At 36.5% G+C, this 26,451-nt stretch overlaps 1 protein-coding gene across 4 annotated transcripts in view; it reads right to left on the reverse strand.

The window, feature by feature from the left end:
- SOCS5 (suppressor of cytokine signaling 5) overlaps window positions 1–26,451 on the reverse strand; it is a 64,420-nt gene that overhangs the window by 21,469 nt on the left and 16,500 nt on the right. The window contains exon 2 of one of the 4 annotated variants that reach the window (XM_028831618.2): window positions 10,162–10,282. The exons of the other annotated variants lie outside the window; for them this stretch is intronic. The gene's annotated coding sequence lies outside the window, so the exon portion shown is untranslated. The remainder of the gene's footprint in view (window positions 1–10,161; window positions 10,283–26,451) is intronic. 4 annotated transcript variants of the gene reach the window in all.

Here is a 26,451-nt window from a genome sequence, read left to right on the forward strand (position 1 = left end):
AATACAAAAATTAGCCAGGTGTAGTGACGTGCACCTGTAATGCGAGCTACTTGGGAGGCTGAGGCAGGAGAATCACTTAAACCTGGGAGGCAGAGGATGCAGTGAGCAGAGATCACACCACTGCACTCCAGCCTGGGTGACAGAGTGAGACTCTGTCTCAAAAAAAAAAAAAAAAAGTAGTAAACATAGAAAAACTTATGATTTCTCAAATAAGAGATAAGACGGCCTATTTAAGCAAAATGCTGAAGCAATAAACCAAAAGGCAATGATCAAAAGACTAAATGACATAAAATTTAAGACTTCTGTATACCAAAAATGTCATAAACAAAGGTAAGTGATAAGCTGAATAAAACATTTTCAACATGACATATGGAGATGACATATGACAGTATGTTGTCATATGCTGAAAATTAATATATGTAATTTATAAGAAAAAGATATGCCAGACGCAGTGGCGTGCGCCTATAGACCAGCTACTAAGAAGGTGGGAGTGGCGGTGGGGGTGTGGAGAGGATGCTTGCTTGAGCCCAGGACTTCAAAGTCCGGCCTGGGCAACAAAGCAAGACCTGTCTCTATTTAAAAAAGAAAACAAGACAAAGAAAATGGTAAAACACAACAACTCAATTAAAAAACAGCAAAGGATATCTCCAGAATAATCACAAATCAGATGTATACTTGGCCAGTAAATATATGGAAAAAAGGTCATTCTTGGAATTTGTCAAAGACATCCAAATTAAAATGTGATACAAGATTTATCACTAACCAAACTGGCAAAGTCTGCTTTTATTTCTTTTACATTTTAATGGTACTATCTAGCATGGGTATTGAGAAAGTAGCACTGTCACACACTAATGTGAGAGCATAGATCCACATGACATTTCAAAAAGGAAACTGTATATTATGTACCAAAGCTTTAAAACTATGCACATCTTTCTATCCAAGGCTTCACAATTAGAAATTTATTCCAAGAACATAATCAGATAAGGATACAGATTTATATGCAGGAAATATTCATCCTAGCATTAGTTATATTAGGAAAAAATTGGCAATAATCATATTGCTCAGTGAACAGAGGACTGGTTAAATAAATTCTGGTGCCTTTACATGCTGGAATAATAGACATAAAAAACCATGTTTCTGGAGCATTTAATATTCTGGAAATGTTCATGATATTAAATAAAAATGGTTATAAAACAGTACAACTAAATAGACCTTAACACACATATATACCACAAATATTTTTAAAAAATATATAGTTAGGAAATAACACTGTGGTTATCTCTGGATAGTTCTATTTACTGTAATTTCATTTTTTTTTCTTTTTTGTACTTTGAAAATATTAAATCCAATATTTTTAAAATGCTATTTAAAAAGGAAATAGATCTTGGGGCCAGGTGCGGTGGCTCACGCCTGTAATCCCGGCACTTTGGGATTTGTAAAAATACAAAAATTAGCTCAGCATGGTGGCGCACACCTGTAATCCCAGCTACTCGGACACTGGAGTAAAAGAATTGCTTGAACCTGGGAGGCAGAGGTTGCAGTGAGCTGAGATCATGCCACTGCACTCCAGCCTGGGTGGCAGAGCAAGACTCCATTTCAAATAAATAAAAAGGAAGTCGATCTTGAAAAAGATCAATCTAATTTCATATTATAAACTCAAAGATACATGCAAAATGCAGAAGAAATGGATGATGAAATATTTTTAAAACTTTTTAAAGATGAAGCAACAGTGAGGAAATAAAGACACAAATAAATGGTGGGTTAGAGGGGCAGAGAACACAATCAATGGAGAAAAGAATCACAAATACAGGTCTCCACTCAAGCCAGTGTGACTTTCTCAAACAGTATTGGGAATTAGTGGTAAGTAATACAACTAATGAATTTCAACTCATTTATGAGTCTCTTCTGGTTGCAAGGTTCTGACACACTAAGGGTAGACAAATGTAGATGTGTATGGCTGAGGAAGGATCCTGATTAATAAGTATGGATTTGATAGTCAGAAGTCCAAGAACAAAATCAGTAACACAAGTGGGTCTGGGCCTCAAGGATACTGGGACTGAGAATGGGTGTGGTTCCAGGTCTGCCCTAGGAGGCAGCAAGAGGAGCAGTAGGCAATGGCAGATCTTCATCCTAGAACTTTGGTTCTTACTGGCACCCAGCAACTCCCTGGGTATCAGCTTTAGATATGTGATTTGCCTCCAGCCACCAGCTGTATCTCTGCTTCTAGACTCCGTATTCTTCTACCTCATAGGTGCCACTTTCTCATACCTTTTGCTAATTCTTGGTCTATCACAGGCCCCTCCTATCTCTTTCTCTTGATTTTTCAAATTCTGCTTCCAATACTTAACTGCCTATCTCTATTTCTTTTTGTGAGTTTTATGATACGCATCATGTGTATCCTTACAGTAACCAGCACTCTACCTTGTTTATCTGGAGTACATCCAGACAGAAAATTAAAAGCAAAAGCAATAGTTCTTTAACCAAATATAGCCAATTGTAAGGCCTGTCAGAACCTGATTGGTTAAGCTCATTCCCATTTGGAGACAACTTTCTGTGCTAGTCCACCTGGTTGGGCAGTGTCCGACCAATCACTGGTGACTTTAATTTGGATACCCATGCCAGTCCAATCACCTATTGCCAGGTAAGGTAAGGTCTTTCACGATCTAAAGCACAGCTACCTTGGTTTACGCCCTCAGTGAATGTTCTCCTTAGACATGACTGTAGGAATAGCAGGCACTGAAATTCCTCAGTGACAGAATGTAATAACAAAAGGTCTTATCCAGTATTTCATAACTCATGTTCCCTAGAATTCTAGTATATCACATGATATTAAGAAGTATTCTACAAATAAAGGTATCCATTTGAATACGTTAATACCTTCGTTCTCTGAGAGAGGTGATCCTCCTGGGCATTATTTCAACTGGTCACAGCTGTGTTTTTCAGTGTTATAAAGTAGAGCAGAATACATATATTATAGTATATTGATACAATGGAATAGTATATGCACAATGGATTAGAGAAATAAAAATATACACATGAATACTGACATGTATACCTATGTGTGTAGACATGTGTACAAAAGAGGCAAAGCTAAACTATACCATTTAAGGATGCACACATAGATGGTAAAAGTTTAAAGAGAAAGAAAAAATGATGTTCACAAAAGAATATAGTTACTTTTGGGGGATGGGATGTGGTGGGGACAGATGGAGTTTGACTGGGAAAGGGCACACAGCAGGCTTCTGGTTCACTGGCAATATTCTATTTCTTAATCTGGGTAGCAAATATGCTTTATAATTACTCATTAAACTGCCCCTTTATAATATATTCATTCTTCTATATATGGGTTACATTTTACTACAGAAAAGGAGAATAACCAAAAAGCAGCATACACAAGAGAGACAACAAAGAAAGCAGAAAGCAGTACTGTACTTGTACTTGGAGGCACTCACAAAGTGTTACTAACAACCACCTCAGGTATCCTTCAGTGAAACCCCAATAATAGTCCACCCCTACATAAGACTATTATTTCTAATTATATTACCTTTCTAATTATCATTCCTGTAAGATATTACTTCTTAGGACAATTTACAATCCAATAACAATGGATATAGTCTTCTGCCAAGTTTTTTTTTCTCTTTGACTCTATATGGTTATATATGTTTTGCTATTTACAAAAAGAGTCATTCTGAGAGAGAAAGCCACAAATAAAATTTGGCACAGTCAACCCAACTAAATATTCCACCAAAGAAAAACATGAAGCATCCACTTTCTACTGGTACATTACCTCAAATGTTGTAAAATTAAACGTGTTAAATAATTCAATAATTTACAATAATGAAGAATATAATGTCATACCAAGGATACGTTTATTCTAAGATGTTGCTCCTTAGAGAATCTGAGTTCTTATCCTGGTTCTGCATCTTTCTTACTGCTAGCAAGATGCAGCTTACTACCTTTCTTATTTCACTGTATGGGGAAAAAACTTCAGTTTCCTGGATGTGACTGATGAACTTCATCTATTTAACCATCCTAGTTCCTTCAAGCGAAATGATGCTAATGGGGAAAAAATTTTATTTGACTTAAAGATTTTTTAACATATACATAGAAGCTATGAGAACATATGTTCCTGCCTTTACAGTTATAAACAAGTATTCTCTAGGACCAATTTTCACCTCCTCAAATACAACTGGATGTGTATGGGAAACACACTTCTAGTCCATACATTCAACACACTCTTCAGTCCACTAACAGCCTAAAAGTCTGTTCCAATCTGGCTATTCTCCACTGCACCTCAAATTAACTATATCCAAAATTAACAATATGTCTCCCCAGGTTTGTACTTGAAATGTCATTTACCAGGTTTGTACTTGATTTCTTGGGAAAATCTTAGAGTATCTTACTCTTCCTCCACTTAATACCACCATATTCAATGTTACCTAGTTCAACAGTTTCTTTTTTCAAGATGTCCCTCCAATGTACCTTTTCTGTCTACTTTCACCGCCAGAAACTTTGTCCAGATTTCTTCTGTCCCATTCCTAGATTTCTACAACACCTTAGTCTCTCTCGGTCTTCCTGGACTCATAATACTGCCAGATTCCATTTCTTTTAGGAACATTCAACAGTTGGAGCATCTTGCGCCTCGCATTCACTCATTACCACCCATAATCAGGCCCTGCTTTATCCAAACTAATTTCTCCTTACTCTGAAATACCTCCCTTAGTTGGCCCTCTACCATTCAATTCTATTTTTAACATCTACATCAAGTTCAAATGTCTCCCTGTTGATTTCTCTAAAAGGGTTTACAGTTAACACCACAATTTGTTCTCATCTTTTCAGATCATTTCAAGCATATCAATTTTATCTCTACAACTGTAAGATTCTAAAGATAAAAAATGGTCTTATATTGCTTCTTAAAACCCAAAGCACATAGGAGAGGGATGGAAATTTACATCCCAATTTTTTTTTTCTTTTAGAAAAGACAGAAAGTATCAGAGCCAAGGTACTATATTCTATTCTGTTGCTTTGATCTTGGCTCAGGTAACTGATTATACCAACAGCTGGTGTGTGAGTTGGCCAGTAAAGCATGACTCACCATTTTGCCAAACAATCAGCTTCAATGGGAAAGCGTCTATGAAATTCTGTTTAAACCACTGGGTATGTATTCCATGTAAATGCATGAATTATTTGAAATCTTTATCAGATAATTTTAATAGAAGAATTTGACTGCTAATTTGGGCTATGTGCCCATTAGGATACAGATCCCAAATCAGAATTTTCTAGGCATCAGGCAAAGTACTAGCAATCAAGCATCCAAAAATAATTATTGTCACCAAACTGATAATAATCAGTTATCAGATTGCTATCTGATAATAAAAGTCACGCAGTAAGAATGGAGTTAATTTTTCTTACTCTACCCATTAATAATCTTTTTCTCTTCACTACCAGATGAATTTTATAAAAGCAAAACCATCAAGCTACAGCTATATTTCTTCTCACTCCAGTCATGATAAAATCTTCATAGTTCAAAAGAATAGAAATTCACAGATTGTATTGTCCTGTGTCTCTCACCAAATAATTAAGAGACTCTTAAAATTTAGTCTTTTATTGTGAAGGCCACTGTATTTCTCTAATTCCACTCTTGGATCTAATTTTAAGATTTGACACCTAGATAACATTCTTCATAACTTTCTTAGTTTACATTTCAGAAGCTAAGATTAGGAGAGGCGATAAATTACTTGCTAGAAAAATAAGTTCTCAATATAGGTGAGCGTACTTTTCTTAAATTTCCTTTTAAGAAGCTATGTGAGTACAAGTTGAGCATCCCTAAATCCAAAAATCCGAAATTCAAAATGCCCCAAACTCTGAAACTTTTTGGATGCCTACATAATGCTCAAAGGAAATGTTCATTGGAACATTTCAAATATCCACGTTAGGGATGCTCAACTGGTAAGCATAATGCAAATATTTTTTTAAAAATCTGAAATCCAAAACACTTCTGGTCCCAAGCATCTCAGATAAGGGATATCAACCTGTATGTGGCTTGTGTTTGTGGGTAATAGGTGTTTGGGGGTAGCACAACAACCCAAGCATCCATCAACATATGCATGGACAAACCAAATGTGGTACATACGTAATGGAATATTATTCAGCCTTAAATAGGGAGGATATTCTAACACATGCTACAACATGGATGAACCTTGAAGACATTGTGCTAAGTGGAATAAACCAGTCACAAAAGGGCAAATACTGATGATTCTTCTCATGAGGTTCCTAGAGTAGTAAATTCATAGAGACAGAAAGTAGAATGGTAGTTTCCAGGGGCTGGGGAGAGGAGGAAATGAGGTTAGTTTTTAATGAGTAGAGAGTCTCAGTTGGGGAAGATGAAAAAGTTCTGCCGATAGATGGTGATGATGGTTGCACAAGAACGTGAATGTGCTTAATGCCACTGAACTATACCCTTAAAAATGGTTAAAATGAGCCAGGTGTGGTGACTCACACCTGTCATCCCAGCATTTTGGGAGGCCAAGGCAGGAGGATCACTTGGGCCCAGGAGTTCAAGGCCAGTTCGGGTAATATAGTGAAGCCTTATTTTTACAAAAAAAGTTAAAAATTAGCTGGGCATGGTGGCACACACCTACAATCCCAGCTACTTGGGAAGTCAAGGCAGGAGGACAAATTGGGCCCAGGAAGTTGAGGCTGCAGTGAGCAATGATGGCACCACTGCACTTCAGCCTGAGCCAGAGAGAGAGACTGTGTCTCAAAAGAGGGAGGGAGAGAGAGGGAAAGAGAGCTAGAGAAGGGGAGAGAAGGGAAGGGTGGGGGGGAGAGAGAAATTGTTAAAATGGCAAATTTTGTTATGTATATTTTACTACAATAATAAAAAAAGTATAACACAGAGAATCATATTATCTTTTAAATAACTCTATGTTCTATGTGGTCAATTTTGAGGCATGCCCTCTACTATTGACTGTGTCTATTCTTTTCACATAATAGAGAAAATAGGAAAAAAATTAAGTATAAGAAAAGACATCAATGTCTACATAAGCAATTACCTTTGTACACATGGGTATTTAAATACTGCCATCTGCTTATGTCTGATATTTTTGCTGTACTCTTCCCAAATGTCTTTATCCATTCATTCAACAAGTATGAGCATGGACTATGTGCTAAACTTTATGTAAAGTGCTAGAGATGAAAAGATGAAAAACACAGTCTCTGATAAGTCCAGAATCCAGCAGAGAAGGCAGATGACAACATAGCCTAAATGTGAAATGATTAGAATGCTCTGGGAACACAAAGCACAAAGCAACTACGTCTAGTTGGAGTAATGTGGCAGACTGCCAATTGTCCCCATACCTGTTCTCTTTTCTTCCATAATAATATAACCTTCCCTGTGGCCATGGACTAAGTTCTGGCCAATGAGATGCAACCAGATACATGGTGTGGGAGGCTTTAGGGAAGCTTTTTAAAGAAACAGCTGGCGTATGCCCTTTGTCTCTGTTTTCTTCCATACTGCTGCTTAAAACAAAGATACCTCAATTTTGAACCATGAGGACAAGGGTCAAATCTGAGAGCTTCCAAAGCCATGAGCTGAAAATTACTTCGTGGAGCAGAGCTGTCATTTTAGCCCTACACTGCAAACTCTGAACTTTTATAGGAAAAAAATTCTCATTTTTAGGCCATCCTTATTTTGGAGTTTCTGTTACTTGCTACCGTACAACTAATCCTAACCAGTGCAGGGGGTCAGGAAAGGCTTCACAGAAAAGGTGATCATGAGCTAGGTTTTAATGACTGAATAGCTACGTGCCAATGGCATTTCAGGCAGTCGCAAAGGCATGGACTCAGGAAAGGGCCTGGCTCTCCAAAAGACGGAAAGTGATTCAGATGGCTGATCACGGGGCGGATGGTGTCAAGTAAAAGACAAAGCAACCTGAAAAGTGGGGAAGAGAGAGACTCTCAAGGGTCTTCCATGCCATGTTTAAAAGGCGATTTTATTCCTGGATGTGGTCTTATTAAATGACTAAGACTTAATTTCTCTGCATATGCTAGAAGAACCAAACGGCTCAGCTGGAAGACAAAGCAGTATGGATTACGTATGATGAGGACAGGGGTTCATAAAAAAAAATCTTATTTCTATAAGAGAAGGGTAGACTATTATTTTAGTAAATACTGAGGACTAGAAGAAATATTATATGACATGAAGAAAAGATTATGTATGACTCTAAGAGTTAAGGGAGAAGAATATGGATAAATGCACACTTTGGTAATGTCTAGATTAAGTGAAGATTCAAATATCTGCCTATTAGAGTGAACTAAGGCCAACGAATTATGGTATAACTGTAACCGTCTATCAATAATAAAATTCCTTTTTATTATATGCCTACACCTGTATGTAGGTTTCCTTTCACAAATGGCTGTCATAGGTTAGTAAGTGATAGCTGAACAGCATCTTACTAGTAGCAGAAACTTGGTATTTGATGATCTGGCCCCTATCAAAGAGTTACAAAGAAAAATCAGTGCTTTTAAAGGTTATTAAGAGCTTTAATTTTTATTTATACAAGTAGCATTCTTTTATTTTCTACAATGATTGTATATTATTTTTCTAATAATATACTTTTCTATATTCGTTTAATTATATAGTTTAATATATTATTAGTTTAATAATACATATAATTTTAAAATAATATAATTTTCTATATCAGTTTTCTAATAAAAAAAAAACAGCACCAACTATTGCTCTACAGAAGTACCAGAGACAAATTACGGAAAGGGTATATGGCCTCTGTGAATCCATAATCCATTAATTATACTCTCCAAAGTTTCAAAGATCAGAAAATTCCAAAGTCCCACAATGTTTCCATTATTTCTTCCTAACTCTCCCTTAAGTACTACATTTTAGTCTTTTAATAAATAGTTACTGCATACTGATTACATCCTAAATAGAGTATGTGATAGTTTATCAACTAGAAAACTGTAGGACATGGTTTTTATGTTTTAACCTGATATTCCTGCCTTCAATTACTTTTAGTGTGTCATTAGTATCTTCAACCAGATTATGAGTTTTCTCAGCACCTTACTCTGTAACAGGCACCAAAACACTTGCCAAGGAGCACTCTGGGAAAATACTGATTTTTTAAAGAGTGGGATATATGGCTTATTTCATTTAGATGTGTTATTCAAGTCATTTGTATCTAATTGTACTAATTGTAACTTTTGCTTGAAAGAATGTTACAGCTTTTTTTAACCTTGAATTTTACTTGCTTATTATTTATTCATCCTTTACAATGGTTATTTCTTTTTTTTTTCTTTTTGAGACAGGGTCTCAGTTTCACTCTGTCACCTAGGCTGGTGCAATCCAGGATCACTGCAGCCTCGACCTCCTGAACTCATGCGATCCCCCCCACCTGAGTTTCCCAAAGTGTTGGAATTACAGGCATGAGCCAACACACCCAGCTAGTCATTCTTTATTATAAAATAATCTGGGACTGGGCATGGTAGTTGACGCCTGTAATACCAGCATTTTGGGAGGCTGAGCCAGGTGGATCACCTGAGGCCAGGAGTTCAAACCCAACATGGCCAACATGGTGAAACCCCGTCTCTACTAAAAATACAAAACTTAGCTGGGCATGGTGGCACGCGCCTGTAATCTCAGCTACTCAGGAGGCTGAGGCAGGAGAATCACTTGAACCCAGGAGGCAGAGGTGGCAGTGAGCCGACATCATGCCACTGCACTCCAGCCTGGGCAAGAGAGCAAGACTCTGCCTCAAAAAATAAATAAATAAAATAAAAATAATTTGGGCAAAAATAGGAATCTAGTACATAAAGAGGCCTTTGACCCATGTAATTATTTGCCAATGGATACACATTAAGATGTTAAAATCCTCCAATTATGATTCACCACACGATTTTTAAACATTGTAAGAATAAAGCTAACAGTGAAACTAGCTATTGTGAAAGCTGGTTATAAATTCACCTGACTCATCACCATATAAAAGGCTAACTCTCATGGCCCTGGCCCTTAATACCAAGAGATGAAATTACAGTGATAATGATTTCTAGGAACAAAGAAAGGACACAGTTGCCAGTGAGCATCTATAGCTTTTACAATATTCTCAAAGGGGCCAAGCCTATTAAAGACACACATTTGTTCTTCCTTACCTCCAGATTCTGAGTCCAGCTGGCCCTGCTTCAAACTATCTTCCATGCTGTCTCCAGGAGAGCCACATAAATCAGCACTGGGACATGGTTTCTGTTCAAAATTCTTCAGTGGTCTCTCCCCCTTGAAGGATAAGATGTAAATTCTTTCAAGTGGTACATTGGGCCATGATGAATTTGGCTCCTGCCTAACCGCTAAATTTCATTAACAGTGTTTCTTTTTCTTTCCAAGTTCAAACTACATAGGAGTTTTCTGGAGACACGAGGCTTCCTTCTGCATGCTATTCCACAAGCTGCTGTTCCTTCTGCCTGGAATGCCCTCCCTCTACTTATACTATACCTGGCAAAAATATTACTACACTCATTCAGCAAATCTCAGTTCACTCATCATCTTCCCTGTAAAGGCATCCAAGACTCCTCCAGGCTGACGGACAGCTCTTCCCAGTGGTGTGCTGGTAAGCCAGCTCTCGGAATGGAATAAAAGCCCTGATGCAGTTAGTTCTACTGTAATGTTTGTTTTGAAATCTACAATTTGTTTCAATGTGCTGGTTACACTAGGGCACAACATGAGCACATGAATCCCATTTGCTTATGTGCCATTTAACACTAGACAGATGAAATAAAACTGCATCCAGCCACAGCCTGAACATAGGAACACATAAAACATATACCTCAAACATCTCCCAGCTACCTCAGTACATCTCTTATGTTACCAGCCACAGCCATCCACATCTGGTGTTAACTTTCCCTCAGATTTCAGGCAACTGTCCTTCCACCATTTCATAGTAACTCACAAGAGGCATCTTTTCCCATGACTATATTCAAAAGCAAACTTCAGGTCTTTTTAAAGGTAAAGTGCCATATTTATTGTAGTTTTTATGTTTCTCTTAACCATTTTAACATGTAAAACCATTAAAACGGTGCTATCATTTTTATTAGGTTCCTACTTCTTTTAAAAATGTGTTACTGATGAAACTTTTATATGTTGTGCCCCAATCTTATTTTTCCCTACACTTGGTGATTTTTAAGAATGTATACATCTCATTATAGCAGAACTGACTGGATGCAGTATTTTGCTGGTATCTGTGGTATATGTACCACCAACAGCACATCCACAGTACATATCTGTATCATAGCAATCACATTTTTGGCATAAGTCCTTTCCTGTTTATTTCCATAGACAGTAAACTCCTTGAGGGCAGGGTCCTTGTCTTAGTATTAATATTTTCTGGCTGTCATAGCGAAAACACCATAAACAAGGTGGCTTATACACAAAAGAAAGGTATTTCTCATAGTTCTGGAAGCTGAAAGTATAAGATCATCATAGCACTGGCAGATTTGGTGTCTGGTGAGGACCTGCTTCCTGGTTCAGAGATGGTTATCTTCTCACTGTAACCTCACACAGTGGAAGGAGAACTCTCATCTTTTCGGCTCCGTATAAAGGCACGAATCCCATTCATGGGGGTACCACCCTCATAACTTAATCACCTATCAAAGGCTCCACCTCCTTATACAATTGCACTGGGGATTAGGTTTCAACATATGAATTTTGGGGGGAATACAAACATTCAGTCTAGAGCAGCCCTTTCTACCTTAGTACTGATACTCCTTGAAGAGTATCCAGCAGATAGTATGCATCTTGCTAATGCAGACACCTTGGAGTAATGAACTTAAAATTGAATACAAAAAGAATGGCTATAAAGCCTATTTCTACAATGGAGAATTAATAACATCTGCTCTGCTCCAAACCCCCAACAACCTTATTAGTAAAAGGAAAGCTCAGATTTAAACACAAGGGTTTCTGACCCCAAAATTTATCACAAAAGAGACAATGGTCCATAATTAACCTTCACATCTGAATATACCTGCTAATCCAATATACTAGCCTACATATACTTCAAGGTAAATGAGAATTATGGACTAATTAAAAAAGCAGACTTTGGAAATGTGGTTGACAGATTTTTTCCCATCACTTGGTAAGTGTATATAAAATGTCTTATAGGAATATGCAAATTAAATGTAGTTATACATTTAATATTTTGTGGGAAAAAATTCTATGAAATAGGACCCATTCTCCAAATATGGGCCATTTAATCTTTTGGAGACAGAGTCTCACTCTGTCACCCAGGCTGCAGTGCAGTGGCACAATCTTGGCTCACTGCAACCTCCGACTCCTGAGTTCAAGTGATTCTCCTGCCTCAGCCTCCAGAGTGGCTAGGATTACAGGCACCCACCAATATGCCTGGCTAATTTTGTATTTTTAGTAGAGATGGGGTTTCACCATGTTGGCCAGGCTGGTCTCAAACTCCTGGCCTCAAGCAATCCACCCACCTCAGCCTCCCAAGGTGCTGGGATTACAGACATGAGCCACCATGCCCAGCCAACCTAATCTTAATCTGAGCCAATCTCAAAAGTTACCCTGAAATCTAGGACAAACAATATTAATATCCTGAAATTTAAAATACAGGGCAATACATAGCATAGTAGTTACCAGACGTGAGGTGATTTGTTGGCAGAAAACCGTATCTAAGATTGATTTCTTTACATATACAGTCATGTGCTGCATAACAACGTTTGTGTCAATGAGAGACGGCATATATGATGGTGATCCCTTAAGATCATAACAGAGCTGAAAAACTCCTATTCTAGTGATGTCTAGATGATCCTAACCAGGTGTATGCTCAGGACAAATGTGTGTTTGTATCTTAGTCTTTAACAAAAAAGCCAAAAATTTAAAAAAACATTAAAAAGCTTATAGAATAAGGATATAAAGAAAAAACATTTTTGTACAGCTGTATGTTTGTGTTTTAAAATAAGTACTACTACGAAACAGGCAGAAAGTCATAAAGAATTAAAAAGTCTACAAAGTAAAACAGTTACAGGAAGCTAAAGGTCATTTTGTTATTGAAGAAAGAGATTTTTAAGTAAATTTAGTGTAGACTAAGCGTACAGTATTTATAAGGTCTACAATACAGTAATGTTCAGGGCCTTCACATTCACACACCACTCACTCACTGACTCACCCAGAGCAACTTCCAGTCCTGCAAGCTCCATGCAAAATAAGTGCCCTATACAGGTATGCCATTTTAAAATATTTTATACTGTATTTTTACTGTATCCTTTCTATGTACAGATGTTTAGATAAATAAATACTTGCCATTGTGTTATAACTGTCTAGAGTATTCAGTACAGTAACGTGCTACACAGGTTTGCAGGCCAGGAGCAACAGGCTACGGTAGATGGCCTAGGTGTATAGTATGCTATAACATCTAGGGTTGTGTAAGTCTCGTCTATGACGTTCGAACAATGAAATCGCTTGACGATATATTTCCCAGAACGTATCCCTGTTGTTAAGCAACACATGACTACTTTTGGAGCCCCTATTATATGCATACATTTAAATTTTTTAAGTCAAAGTATTTATATTTTAACTACTGTTGTCTTGAGTAACATAGAAAAGTGTGAATTTCAAGCTATATGTCAGTGATGTTAGTAAAAAATTAGATTTTAGCATACTAGCATATGTCTCAAACAATAGTGAAAAATCAGTTTCTTTTATTAAGGTTTTGCTAAGAAACTAAACCACACATAGTGCTTGTGAAGTTATACAGCATAGAGAAATGGTTCTCAAATTTAGTATGTATCAGGATAACAGACGGCTTGTCAAAACTAATTACTGGGTCCCACTCCCAGAATTTCTGATTCAGTAGATCTGAGGTAGAGCCAGAAATTTTGTGTGTCTAACAAGTTCCCAGGTTGATTCTGATGATGCTGGCCCTGGTACCACACTTTGAGAACCACTGGCATAGAGGCAAATGGCAAAGCTTTGGGGGTCAGAAATACAAATCCCTGGCCAGTGTGGTGGCTCATGCCTATAATCCCAGCACTCTGGGAGGCCGAGTTGGGCAAATCACTTTGAGGTCAGGAGTTCAAGACCAGTCTGGCCAACATGGAGAAGCTCCATCTCTACTAAAAATACAAAATTAGCTGGGCATGGTGGCACATACTTGTAGTACCAGCTATTCGGGAGGCTGAGGCAGGAGAATGGTTTGAACCCAGGAGGTGGAGGTCACAGTGACTGAGACAGCAGCACTGCACTCCAGCCTAGGCGACAGAGCAAGACTCTATCTTGAAAAGGAAGAAATACAAATCCCTGCTTGTATTTAACATCTATGGACATAGGTTAACAGTTTTACCCTTAAATTTCCTCATGTCTAAAATGAGGAAAATTATTGGAGAATTAAACAAATAATATATGTAATAAGTGCCCAATACATAGTAAGCACTCAAATGATAGCTATGTGTGTTGGCTGAATAAATGAATGTCATAGTTAACAGTACACATTGCTTCAATGCAAACCAAGATAGAGTAAAAACACTCCATCCTGTCTCTCCTACTGAATATAGCTACAAAACCCCGGAATGCTTGGAGCAGATATTTAAAGACTCTGAAAAGTAAATGGTGGGAGGTAGATGGCAAAATATCAAAATTCAATGGTAACATGGAACCAGCGTTAAGTTTACTTCTTTCTCCTCTTGTATCCTGCCACCTGGACTTGGGGAAAACCTGGAAGTGGAAATCAATGCAGAGATCCAGGAGAAGCCCTCCAGTTCAGGCTTAAGAAGCTGGGAAAAGGATCCTGGTAGTTAATAGTTGGGCGCCCACAGGTATCTAAAAATCTGAGGGAGGGAAACATTTCTCCACAATCCCAGAAGCTGTCGTTTTCAAGAGAGTGGGCAACCTCTTTCCATCGACTTTTTTTTTCCTCTCTGTACTCCTACCACTTAGCCCTGGATGTGGGTGCAATCACAGGAAGTGAGCAGAGTAGAAAAAGACCCAGCTTTTCCTCTCAAGGACTGAAAAGAGGTTGGGAGCAGACAGCATAAAGGAAATTGCTGAGAGGGAGGAACTCACAGAAAAGTGAATCCATAAAGTTGATTATAAACTCCAGGCTTCATCCCAGAGTTGAACATGGCATGGATCTCAACCTAAACAGCAAACCAAAAACTATGAGAACTGAACTAAGAGAGAGATTACCACCTATCTCAAACTGGAACAATATCAAAGTGATACTGCATACAGGACAGACCCAAACAGCAAAGCAGGACAGGCTCTGAAAACAAACTGTCATTGAAATCACCACCCACAGAAAGCTGGCTGCAACTTGAAGGTTGAACCTAACAGAGTCAACTGACTGCTAAAACACAAATAGCAAATTCTCCATGGAATTTAAGTAAGATCCAGAGTCTTATAATGTAATATTGAAAATGCCCAGGATGCAATCTAAAATTACTTGGAATATGAAAGACCCAGAAAATATCAACTTGCATGGGACAATAAACAGACACCAACACTGAGATGATACAGTGTTTGAATTATCTGACAAACACTTTAAAGCAGCTATGATAAAAATGCTCCAACAAGGGAAAACACTCTTGAAACAAATAGGTCTCAGCAAATAAACAGAAGCCATGAAATAGAATAGAATGAAAATTTTAGGCTGGGCGCGGTGGCTCATGCCTGTAATCCCAGCACTTCGGGAGGCTGAGGCAGGCAGATCACCTGAGGTCGGGAGTTTGAGACCAGCCTGACCAACATGGAGAAACCCTGTCTCTAATAAAAACATAAAATTAGCTGGGCGTGGTGGTGTATGCCTGTAACCCCAGCTACTCCGTAGGCTAAGGCAGGAGAATAGCTTGAACCCAGGAGGCAGAGGTTATGGTGAGCCGAGATCGTGCCATTGTACTCCAGCCTGGGCAACAAGAGTGAAACTCCGTCTCAAAAAAAAAAATTTAGAACTGAAAAATACCGTAACTGAAATTAATCACTGGATGGGCTTAATAAGCAAAATGGAGATGACACAGGAAAGTCAGTGAACTTGAAGATAGACTGGTAGAAACGATCTAGTCTGAACAACAAGTGAAAAACAGTGAACAGAGCCATAAGGACTTTTGGGATATCAAAAGGTCTGGTATTCATGCCATTGGTATCCTGAAAAGAGAGTGAAAGAGAGCAATGGAGAAAAATATCTGAGGAAATAATGGCTGAAACCTTTAACAAACTTGGTAAAAGATACAATGTATATCAGATTCTAGAAGCACAGAGAAACCAAGTAGAACAAACCCAAAGAGGGCCGGGCGCAGTGGTTCATGCCTTGTAATCCCAGCACTTTGGGAGGCCGAGGCGGACGGATCACAAGGTCAGGAGTTTGAGATCAGTCTGGCCAGTATGGTGAAATCCTGTCTCTACTAAAAATACAAAAAATTAGCTGAGCATGGTGGCGTGCGCCTGTAATCCCAACTACTCAGGAGGCCGAGGCAGAAAAATTGCTTGAACCGGAGAGGTAGAGGTTGCAGTGAGCTGAGATTGCGCCACTGCACTCCAGCCTGGGTGACAGAGCAAGACTCCGCCTCCAAAAAAAAAAAAAAAAAAAAAAAAAAGGATTAACCCAAAGAAACCCATGCCCAGACAGTCAAACTGGTAAAAAATAAAAACAAAAAATTTTGACAGTAGCAAGAAAAAAAAAAGTGATGCATTACTTACATACATTATACATTTTATGTGACTGCCTATAAATTATATACATTAAATATATACAATAAAAAAGTGATGCACCACTTATATACATTATACATTTTATAACTTGACTGCCTATAAATTTCTAACCAGAAACAACGCAGTTCAAAAGGAAATAGCACATTTTTAAAGGGTTGAAAGGAAATAACTGTCAACTTAGACTCCAGGGAAGTAAGCAAAATGAGGACACGTTTGGATAAAGGTAAAATTATGAGAATTCATTGCCAGCAGACCCACTCTGAAAGAGTTACTAAAGGATAGAAGAGAAAAGATATCAAGGGAAAAATGTATTATCTATAATTAAGGAAGATTAGAGAAATGGTAACCATCCAGCGGATGCTGAGATTTAAAAAAAAAAAAAAAAAAAAACACACAGTAACCATCAGGTTGAAAGCAGAGACTATATAATTATCTGATGGGGTTTTATATGTATGTAGATGTAATACAAAAGACAATACAACAAACAAGGAAGAAGGCAGAGAAATATATATGGTGTTAAGATTTCTACAACCCACTTAGATGGAAAAATACTTATTCTAAATAGACTATACAAACTTAAATATATATGTTATAATCTTAGAGCAACTACAAACACACTATAATGAGATGTAATAATTTTTAAAAACCCACAATAAAATTAAAATAGAATACTAAAAACTGTTTAAATAACTCAAAAGACAGCAGGAAGGGGGAAAAGAGGAACAATAAAGAGAACAAACAGAAAGCAAATAATAAAACAGCAGAGCTAAATCTAAACATATCAGTAATCATATTAAATGTAAATAACCTAAAATACCAATAAAAGACAAAATTATTAGATTTTTTTGAAAAGGATGACCCAACTGTATGCCACCTACAAGAAATTTATTTCAAATATGATAAGTAGGTTAGAAATAAAAAGGATGAAAAAAGATATACCACAGAACTATTAATAAAAAGAAACCTGACCTGGCTATATCATTATCAAATAGGTACATTTCAAAGCAAAGAAAATTACCAGGAATAAAAACAGCCACAACATAATAACGAAAAGGCCAATTCACCAAGAAAATATAATCCTAAACGTGTATGCACCTAACAACAGAACTTCAAAATATATGAAGCAAAAACAGACAGAAATGGAAGGAGAAATAGACAAATCTACAATTACAGTTGTAGATTTCAACACCCTCCTCTCCAAAAACTATGCAACAAAAATCTAATAGACAAAAATATCAACCAGAAGGCAGAACACCATCAACCAACTGTATCTAATTGATACCTACAGAACATTCTACCCAGCAAGAGCAAACTAAATACACTTACTTTTCAAGTACATGCAAAATGTTCACCAAGACAGATCATATCCTAGGCCATAAAACAAATCTTAACAAATTTGAAAGAACTGAAGCAACATAAAATATGTTCTTTGACCATGATGAACTTAATCTACAAATAAATAACAGAAATAATCTCCAAAAATTTAGAAATTAAGTGATGTACTTATAAATAATCCACAAGTCAAAAAGGAAGTCTCAAATGCAGTTAGAAAATATCTCGAACTGAAAAGGAAATAAAAATACATCATTTGCATGATGTAGTTAAGCAATGCTCAGAGGAAAATGTATAGCATTAAATGCTTATATTAACAAAAAAGAAACTTATCAAATCAGTAATCTAACTGTCCACCTTCAGAAGCTAGAAGAAAAAAAGAGCAAAACAAACCCAAATCAGGTAAAAGGACGTGCCTACAGCTAACGTCATGCTTAATGGTGAAAGCCTGAATGCTTTCACTCTATAATTGGGAAAAAAGCTTTCCCCTCTATAATTGGAATCAATGATATTTACTCTTGTCACTTCTATTCAACATTGTATTTGACGTTCTAGCCAGTGAAAGGAAGTAGGGGGAAAAAAAAGCATACAGATTAGAAAGAAATAAAACTATCGCCATTTGCAGACATATTTATTTACATAGAAATCTCAAAGAATCTACCAAGCAAACCTCTTAGAACTAAAGAGTAAGATGACAAGGTCACAGGATACAGGTCAACACACAAAAGTCTATCATATTTATATATTACCAAAGAACAGTCAGACACTAAAAATTTTAAAACCCATTCATAATAGCTCTGAAATACTGAAATATCAAATCTAACAAAACATGTACAAGAGCTTGTTTGCTAAAACTAATAACACTATGAAAGAAATAAGAAAAGATGTAAATAAGCAGAGAGAGATACCACATTCAAGGGCTGCAAGACTCAACACAGTAAAGATGTCAATTGTTCCCATCTGATCTACAGATTTAACACAATTCTAATCAACCCCTCCCCAGGATATTTTTCAATACAAACAAACTGATTCTGAAACCAAAGGCAAAGGAACTAGAATAGCCAAATAATTTTGAAGAGGAATAAAACTGAAAGAATCATACTTCCTGGTTTAAAAACATAATAAAAACCAACAGTAATTAAAACATTCTGTAGTATAGGGAAAGGACAGATACACGCAACAGAATAGAGCTGAGAAAGAGACCCACACAAATGTGACCAACTGATTTCTGACAACAGTGCAAGATGACTCAATGGAGAAAGGGCAGTCTTTCCCTAAACAATAGGTGCTGTAACCATTAGACACCCATAAACCAAAATACATGAACCTTAAACTTCACACCTTATACAATAACTCAAAATGGATCACAGATCTAATGTTCTGTAAAATGCAAACCTATAGAACTTTTAGAACATGAGATAAAATAATTGTGACACGGAGTGAAGCAAAGTATTTTTAGACAGGACACCGAAAGAACCATCCATAAAAGAAAAAAAATTATGAACTGGACTTCATCAAATTAAAAACTTTTGTTCCATGAAAGACAGTGTGAAGAGAATGAAAAGCAAAGTATAGACTGGGAGAAAATATTAGCAAATGACATATCTGACACAAGATTTGTATCCTGAATATGTAAAGAACTCTCAAAATTCAACAGTAAGAAAGCATATAACTATAGCCATTAAAAAATGGGCAAAAGACTTGAACAGAGTTCACTGAAAAGAACAGATGGAATGCAACTGAGTACATAAAAATATTCAACGTTATTAGACATTAGAGAAATCCAAATTAAAGCCAGAATGACATAAGAACAAATAAGATAAAAAGTGGTGGCAACACAAAATGCTGGCAAGGATGCAAAGCAACTAGAACTCTCATAACATTGTGAGTTGGGGTGTTTTCAGCTATTCTCGAAAACAAGTTTGGCAACTTTTGATAAAGTTAAACGTACATATGCCATATGACCCAGCAATCCCAACCCTTGGTATTTATCCTAGAGAAATGAAAACTGTGTTCACAAAAAAACCCATATATAAATGTTTATTCATAATCGCTCCAAATTGGAAATAACCCATATGTCCTTCAACAGGTGAATGGATAAACAAACTGTTAGTGCAGCTATACAAAGGAATACTATTGAGCAACAAAATGGAATCAACCACTGATACATGCAACAACCTGGTTGAATTTCAAAGACATTATAATGAATAAAAGAAGCAAGCTTGAATATACCCACTAATCTAACCTACTAGCCTACATACACCTCAAGGTAAATGTGAATTACAGACTAATTGAAAAAGCAGACTCTGGAGATGTGGTTGACAGATTTTTCCCCCCTGACTGGCAAATGTATATAAAATGTCTTAAATCTTTTGAGTATATGTGCATCAGTGAAACAGGAGAATGAAGACAGCTGGAAGGAGACTTTAAAAAATTACTTACAAAGATATGACATGGGTATAAACTCTAGACTGAGAAACAAGCGTATCTTCAACCACCCATAGAGGCTATTAATACTTAATATCAACTAACCACAAATATTTAGTATCACCATGTAAAAAAGAGAATTTAAGACAAAGTAAAGAGTATATACAAATCAAATAGAAGTTTAAATAAAGGTTATATATTCATACTCGATATTCATTGGGTCCTTGAAACAGAAATGACAATACTGTCCATTATTAATATGGAATGTGCCTTGTTTTTTCTAATAGCAGTTACAGATTTATACCAATCTATCCACATTTTTTTCACCTAATTCCCTCTGACACCAAAACAGCACTCTGAATGCTGACTGGGATCAAGTACTAAGACTGGTCACAGTTGTACCCCTCTGTAAAAACATCCTAAGAAGTCATGAAGTATTTCTTTTTCCTCCAAGATAAACCCACAGCAAATCAGTACAACAAAACACACAGAGGATTATAATTCATTAGAAGACAGCTATTCATTATTTGTAACTACATATATTTTGGGATGATGCCATAAAAGTTAGTAGACTAACCAGATGACTAAAAACTATTTAAATAAATGACCTGTCTCACTCTTCCTAATTTTAATTCTTAACATATTAAATATAAGTCTTATGTGGAAGCACTAGGCTCCTCTTAAATGACAACAGCAGTAGATAACTTCTCTATCTTAAACCTTCTGAGGATATGAACTTTAAGTAGCAAATCTAGCTCTTCATAGGTTTTCCATTATGCTAAAATGTAAAATTTGGTGCAATTAAAAAACTGATAACAAATATTTACCTATTAATCAAGTTAATTATTGGATGCTTAAAATATCCCATGCCCTAAGGGTCATACAAAAGCGAGATCAAAATGATACAGGGCCTCAGGGACTTGGCTAAGGAGACAATGCAGATCTGAGATAATTAGACACCAGAACTGTGCATAATAAAGTACTATGGAGTACAGTTAGGGAATAACATCTAAATAGATGTCAAAATATTCTTTAACAAGACTCCCATATAAATCTCTTCCATGGAAGAGAAAATAAATTAATTTAAAGTAGAGAGGCACTGTGATACAAAGGAGTCTCAGCTCTACCATTAAAATGCTCTTAGATAAGTCTCAACTGCTCTACAGTGTCTAGGTAGTAGACATGACACCTGACACAAAAAAGACATCTGTTCATTCACCTCTGATTTGGATTTGGCTAATCAAGAAAGCAGGGGCAGGCAGGGGTTCCTCCTAGAACAGACTCACTCAGGATGTCTGCACCTTGGGACAGCAAGCTCGCTGCTTAATTCAATACTGCTTTCTCAGAACCGTGTGAAAGAAAGGATGCTGACACCCAAAAGGAGGAGTTGGCTCCTCTCCCTGCGTCCTTCAGAGTACACACACTTATATTAAGGGCCTCACTGTTCTGGGCCCAGCTGCACTGGCACCTCACAGTCCCAGGGACCCCCTATGATGCATCAGCTGTCTGGCTTAGTTTCACTCTGGTTCTCTGTAAACTCATCTGAAAAACAGGGAAATGGACCAGATCCCTTACAATACCACAATCTACAAATACAATGAATTAGAAACACTAACCACAGAATACTAATCTTACAAATTTGTCAGCTATTAGTAAAAACCGCTTATTAAATTTGCTACCTGGATTTTACTTCTGGTTTTATAAATATCAAGCTGTTTTAGAAATGCCAAATTGGAAAAGCAAATACTGTTGAATTCTTTAAAAGAGATTCTTACCATAGACACAAAGTAGTAAAATAGCCAGATCTCATGGTAAGACATAGTCTGTGCAAAAACTCATCGTAGTTTGTTACTAGATTAAGTTTTACCACTCAGAACAAAAATATTCTTGTAAATGAAGTAATGTTAGTATCCTACAACACCAAGAGCAGTACAGTTCCCAGCAATGTCTGCAGGAATCAAGAAAAGATCAAGTGAACCTTTAAGTTCAAGACCTCAAATTCAGATGCACAGGAAAACTATCTGAACAGCAAGGATGTGCAAGGAATTGTACTAATCATTTTACTTCGATTATCTTTAGTTCTCACAACGATCCTGTGAGGTGCAAGTTTTTATCACCATTTTAATGATGAGAACATTGAGGCTCAGGTTAAATAATAAGACTTCAGAACAACATGCTCTGATCAGTGAACCCAATCACTCACATCCTTTCAGCAGATATAACCCTACAATGAAAAGGTGGGCCATCAGACTATCATGGCTTGATACTGTTTCTCAATATAAATGTTTAAAATTAGTTTTGCTTTCTTTACCAGTTTTCCATAAATCTACTTAGAATGGAATCAGTTCCCTGACCAAACTGAGTTTCTAGATCTGTGACTGCCAAGGAATAGACTCCAGAGTCTATTAATGACCTTAGGTTAAGGTCATTATTTGAGGTCTGGTATGAATGATGCTTCCCTGAAGGACGCACTTATTTCTTTGTTCATTAACCACAATAATGCTTTGACTTTTAATTACTAACTTTCTGCTATGGATTTCCAACATGTTCTATATATAGCAAAATATGTGGAGTTGAGTCACTACAGTGAGTTCCTTAACAGCACCAGGTCCATATGCTTAAGACGCCAGGGATACAGACAGCAAACATAATATTTTATTGAGAAAACGAAAGACTATGACGTCCATTCTTTCTTTAACATAAGGACATTCACACCTGCAAGGAAGTGGGCAGGAACATTGGCTGAGAAAGCAAGATCAAAACTTCTTTAAAACCAACTCTAGAAATAAGAAAAAAGGAAAGATAGCGATATTAAATTTGTTCAATTGCATAAAGAACTGTTTGATAGAAACTCATAATTTTAAATTATGAAACATGAGAGACTGCCTTAGTTTGGAAAAAGTTCAGGATACATATTACATGTACAGTGTAAGAATAAGTGTTCCTTTCATTAAATCTAATTATAAAGCTCAATAAAGCTCAAGCTAAAGTATCTGCAAAAACGGAAAAAAGGATTGGACATATATCACCCTGCTTTTATCATTCACTATATTGTGAACAGCTTCTTATAACCATCAAAATCCAAAAGCTCTTAATTTTTCATCTCCTGTCAGTTATTTTTATTACAATCAGTACAGTACACTAAAAAATTTTAAAGAACATGATTTGTAATAGTTTTATGGTATTTGGTTACACAACTAGAGCATAACCTAATCATTTGAGGCTTCTAATTTTTTTAACATTATAAATACCACTGTAATGAATAAGTAACATACATTATTGTGTGCATCTCTTATTTCCTTATAATAAATTCCTAAAAATTAAACTTGGGCAAAGGGTATGAACATTTTAAGGATTCTGAATATTGCCAAACTGCCATTTAGAAAGCTGTATTACTGCATGTTCCTACCAGCAACAGACATTTGCCAATACTTTATTCTTTTCTGTGTGACAGACCTATTGGAGCACACAATTATTAGTATCATAACTCTAAGCTCTTTGGCTTTTTCTGTAATCTTATTCCTTAAGCCTAGAGAAAAATCTTTTAGAAAGTATTATCTCTGGTAGTAAATATTTATCTGTGGTTGAGCAGTTTTTCCCGTATTGCTTTTATTTAACAAATTTAGCTCTGTTAAACTTAAATGCTTTATATCAGAAATAGTATGAATGGCATTTTAAAAATAAAATAATTATCCTTTTATGAGTAGATGTGCAATAAAAGATGCCCAAAATGATGTACAGATAACTGGTAAACTTTGGGTTTGGAGATAGAGTTTTTCCTCCTTTTTAAAAAAATTTCTTCTGTAACTCTCTGTATCACTTGAAAATTAAAATATGAGCTGATATGATTTTTAAAAATAAGGCCATAGCCTAAAAAGTATAATATACCAAAAACTGTAAAGTTTTTAAAAAGAAGAAGTAAACTCCTATATTTCCACTTTCAATTATGATGGAAACTGTATTGGGCTAGATCTTCTGTAAACAACTAAAACTAAAACAATAGTTTTCACACAAGATAAGAAGAAATACGAAAACATGATCCCCTAAAGAAGGAAAACAAGTAAGGGGAGCCCTATGATTGCTCCAGTTTTCTGCCTAGAACCAAAACACAGGGAGAGGAAGCCAAATAGAGTCAGTAGTCTCACTAAGTTGAGGTGACAGAGCTCAGAATTTGTAGAGTCTGAGGCAGCTAGAATTTGCAGAGCATCAAACCACAAAGGAAGAAGTTACACAGAGAAAGTGCTCCAAAAATATGCAAAAGGGGTCTTCTTGAGTTTCTGGCCAAACACCAATCTGCATACATGTGGTGTGTAACTCCATGAGGCTACACAAAGAAAAACGTGCAAGAAAATAACAAATACTGGGACACTCTCCAACAATTTAGAGTTCACACAGGGCCAGGATCAATAACCAGCTGGGATGAATAAACCTTGATGAATACATGGGGAAATTAAAGGAGACACAAAAAAGTGCACACATCAGTGGTGGGCCCAAACGGGCACTAAACTAAAAGCTATTCCACATCTGTCCAAAAACAAACAAAACTTCCCCAAACAAAAAACCCTGAAAACAAAACTTGAAAGTTCAAGTTGATCCATAAAATTGGCCAAGCGCAGTAGCCCATGCCTGTAATCCCAGCATTTGGGGAGGCTGGGGCAGAAGGACTGCTTGATAGAAGTTCAAGACTAGCCTGAGCAACACAGAGAGGCCCTGTCTGTACAAAAAAGTCAAAATATTAGCTGGGTGTGGTAGTGTGCACCTATGGTTCCAGCTACACAGCAGGCTATGGCAGGAGGATCTCTTGAGCCCAGGAATTCAAAGCTGTAGGAAGCCATGTTTGCACCACTGCACTCCAGCCAGGATGAAAAAGTGAGACCCTGTCTTAATTAAATGTATTAGTTAATTAAATAAAAATTTTTAAAAGTTGATCTATAAATAAACTGCCTGCCAGGACAAAACTCAACAATCAAGAAACACCGTACTCCAAAAAAAAAAAAAAAAAAAAAAAAAAAAAAAAAAATCAAGACATTCAACATCATGAAATCCATAACAAATTACCAGACCTATGAAAAAGAAATAATAACCTATAATAAGGACCAAGAAATGGCTGGGGTAGGTAAAGGACATTTGAATAAAAGACCTTATAACAGCTATTAGAAAAGAATTTAAAGACATAAAGAAAAACATCAACACAATGAAGAAAAAAGGAAATACCTCATAGAGAAGTGGAAACCATATATATGTAAGAGGAACCACATGGGACTTCTAGAACTAAAAAAAAAAAAAAAAAAAGGGGATATCTGATATGAAAAACTAACTGGACAGGCATAACATCAAATCAGACAAAGAAACTCTTAACAAAAAAATCAGTTACCTTGAACACAGGGCAACAGAAAAATTCCAAACTAAAGGAAAAAGACACAGATTGGAAGAAAAAATGGACAGGGCCTCAGGGAACCTGCAAGTTAATATTAAGTGGTTGAACATATGTGGGATTAGAATCTGTAAGAGAAAGACTCCTGAGAAGAAAAAAATTTCAATATAGATGGCTAAAAATTTTACAAATTTGATGAATACAATACATCCACAGATCCCTGAAGCTCAATAAACTTCCAAAAAGCCACACCAAGGTACAACATAATAAAGTTGCTGTCAATCAGTGATACAAAATCTTAAAAGCAGCCAAAGGAAAAAAAATATTATAAACAGAGAAACAAATACAAGAATTACAACAAACTTCTTGTCAGAAACTATGCAAACAAGAAGACAGTGGAACATCTTTAAGATGGTAGTGGGGGATCCTAAAAACCTAGAATTCTATATCCACACCAACAACTTTCAAAACTGAAAACAAAACGAGAGGAATGTTGTACTACAGGAAATGTAACAGCAAGTTTTTTTAAGCAAAGGGAATATACTAGATACAAACTTGGATGGATACAAAGATATAAAGATCTAAAAAAAAATGATTAAATGAA

The sequence above is a fragment of the Macaca mulatta genome, chromosome 13 (genome assembly GCF_049350105.2).
Source record: "Macaca mulatta isolate MMU2019108-1 chromosome 13, T2T-MMU8v2.0, whole genome shotgun sequence".
Lineage (NCBI taxonomy): Eukaryota > Metazoa > Chordata > Mammalia > Primates > Cercopithecidae > Macaca > Macaca mulatta.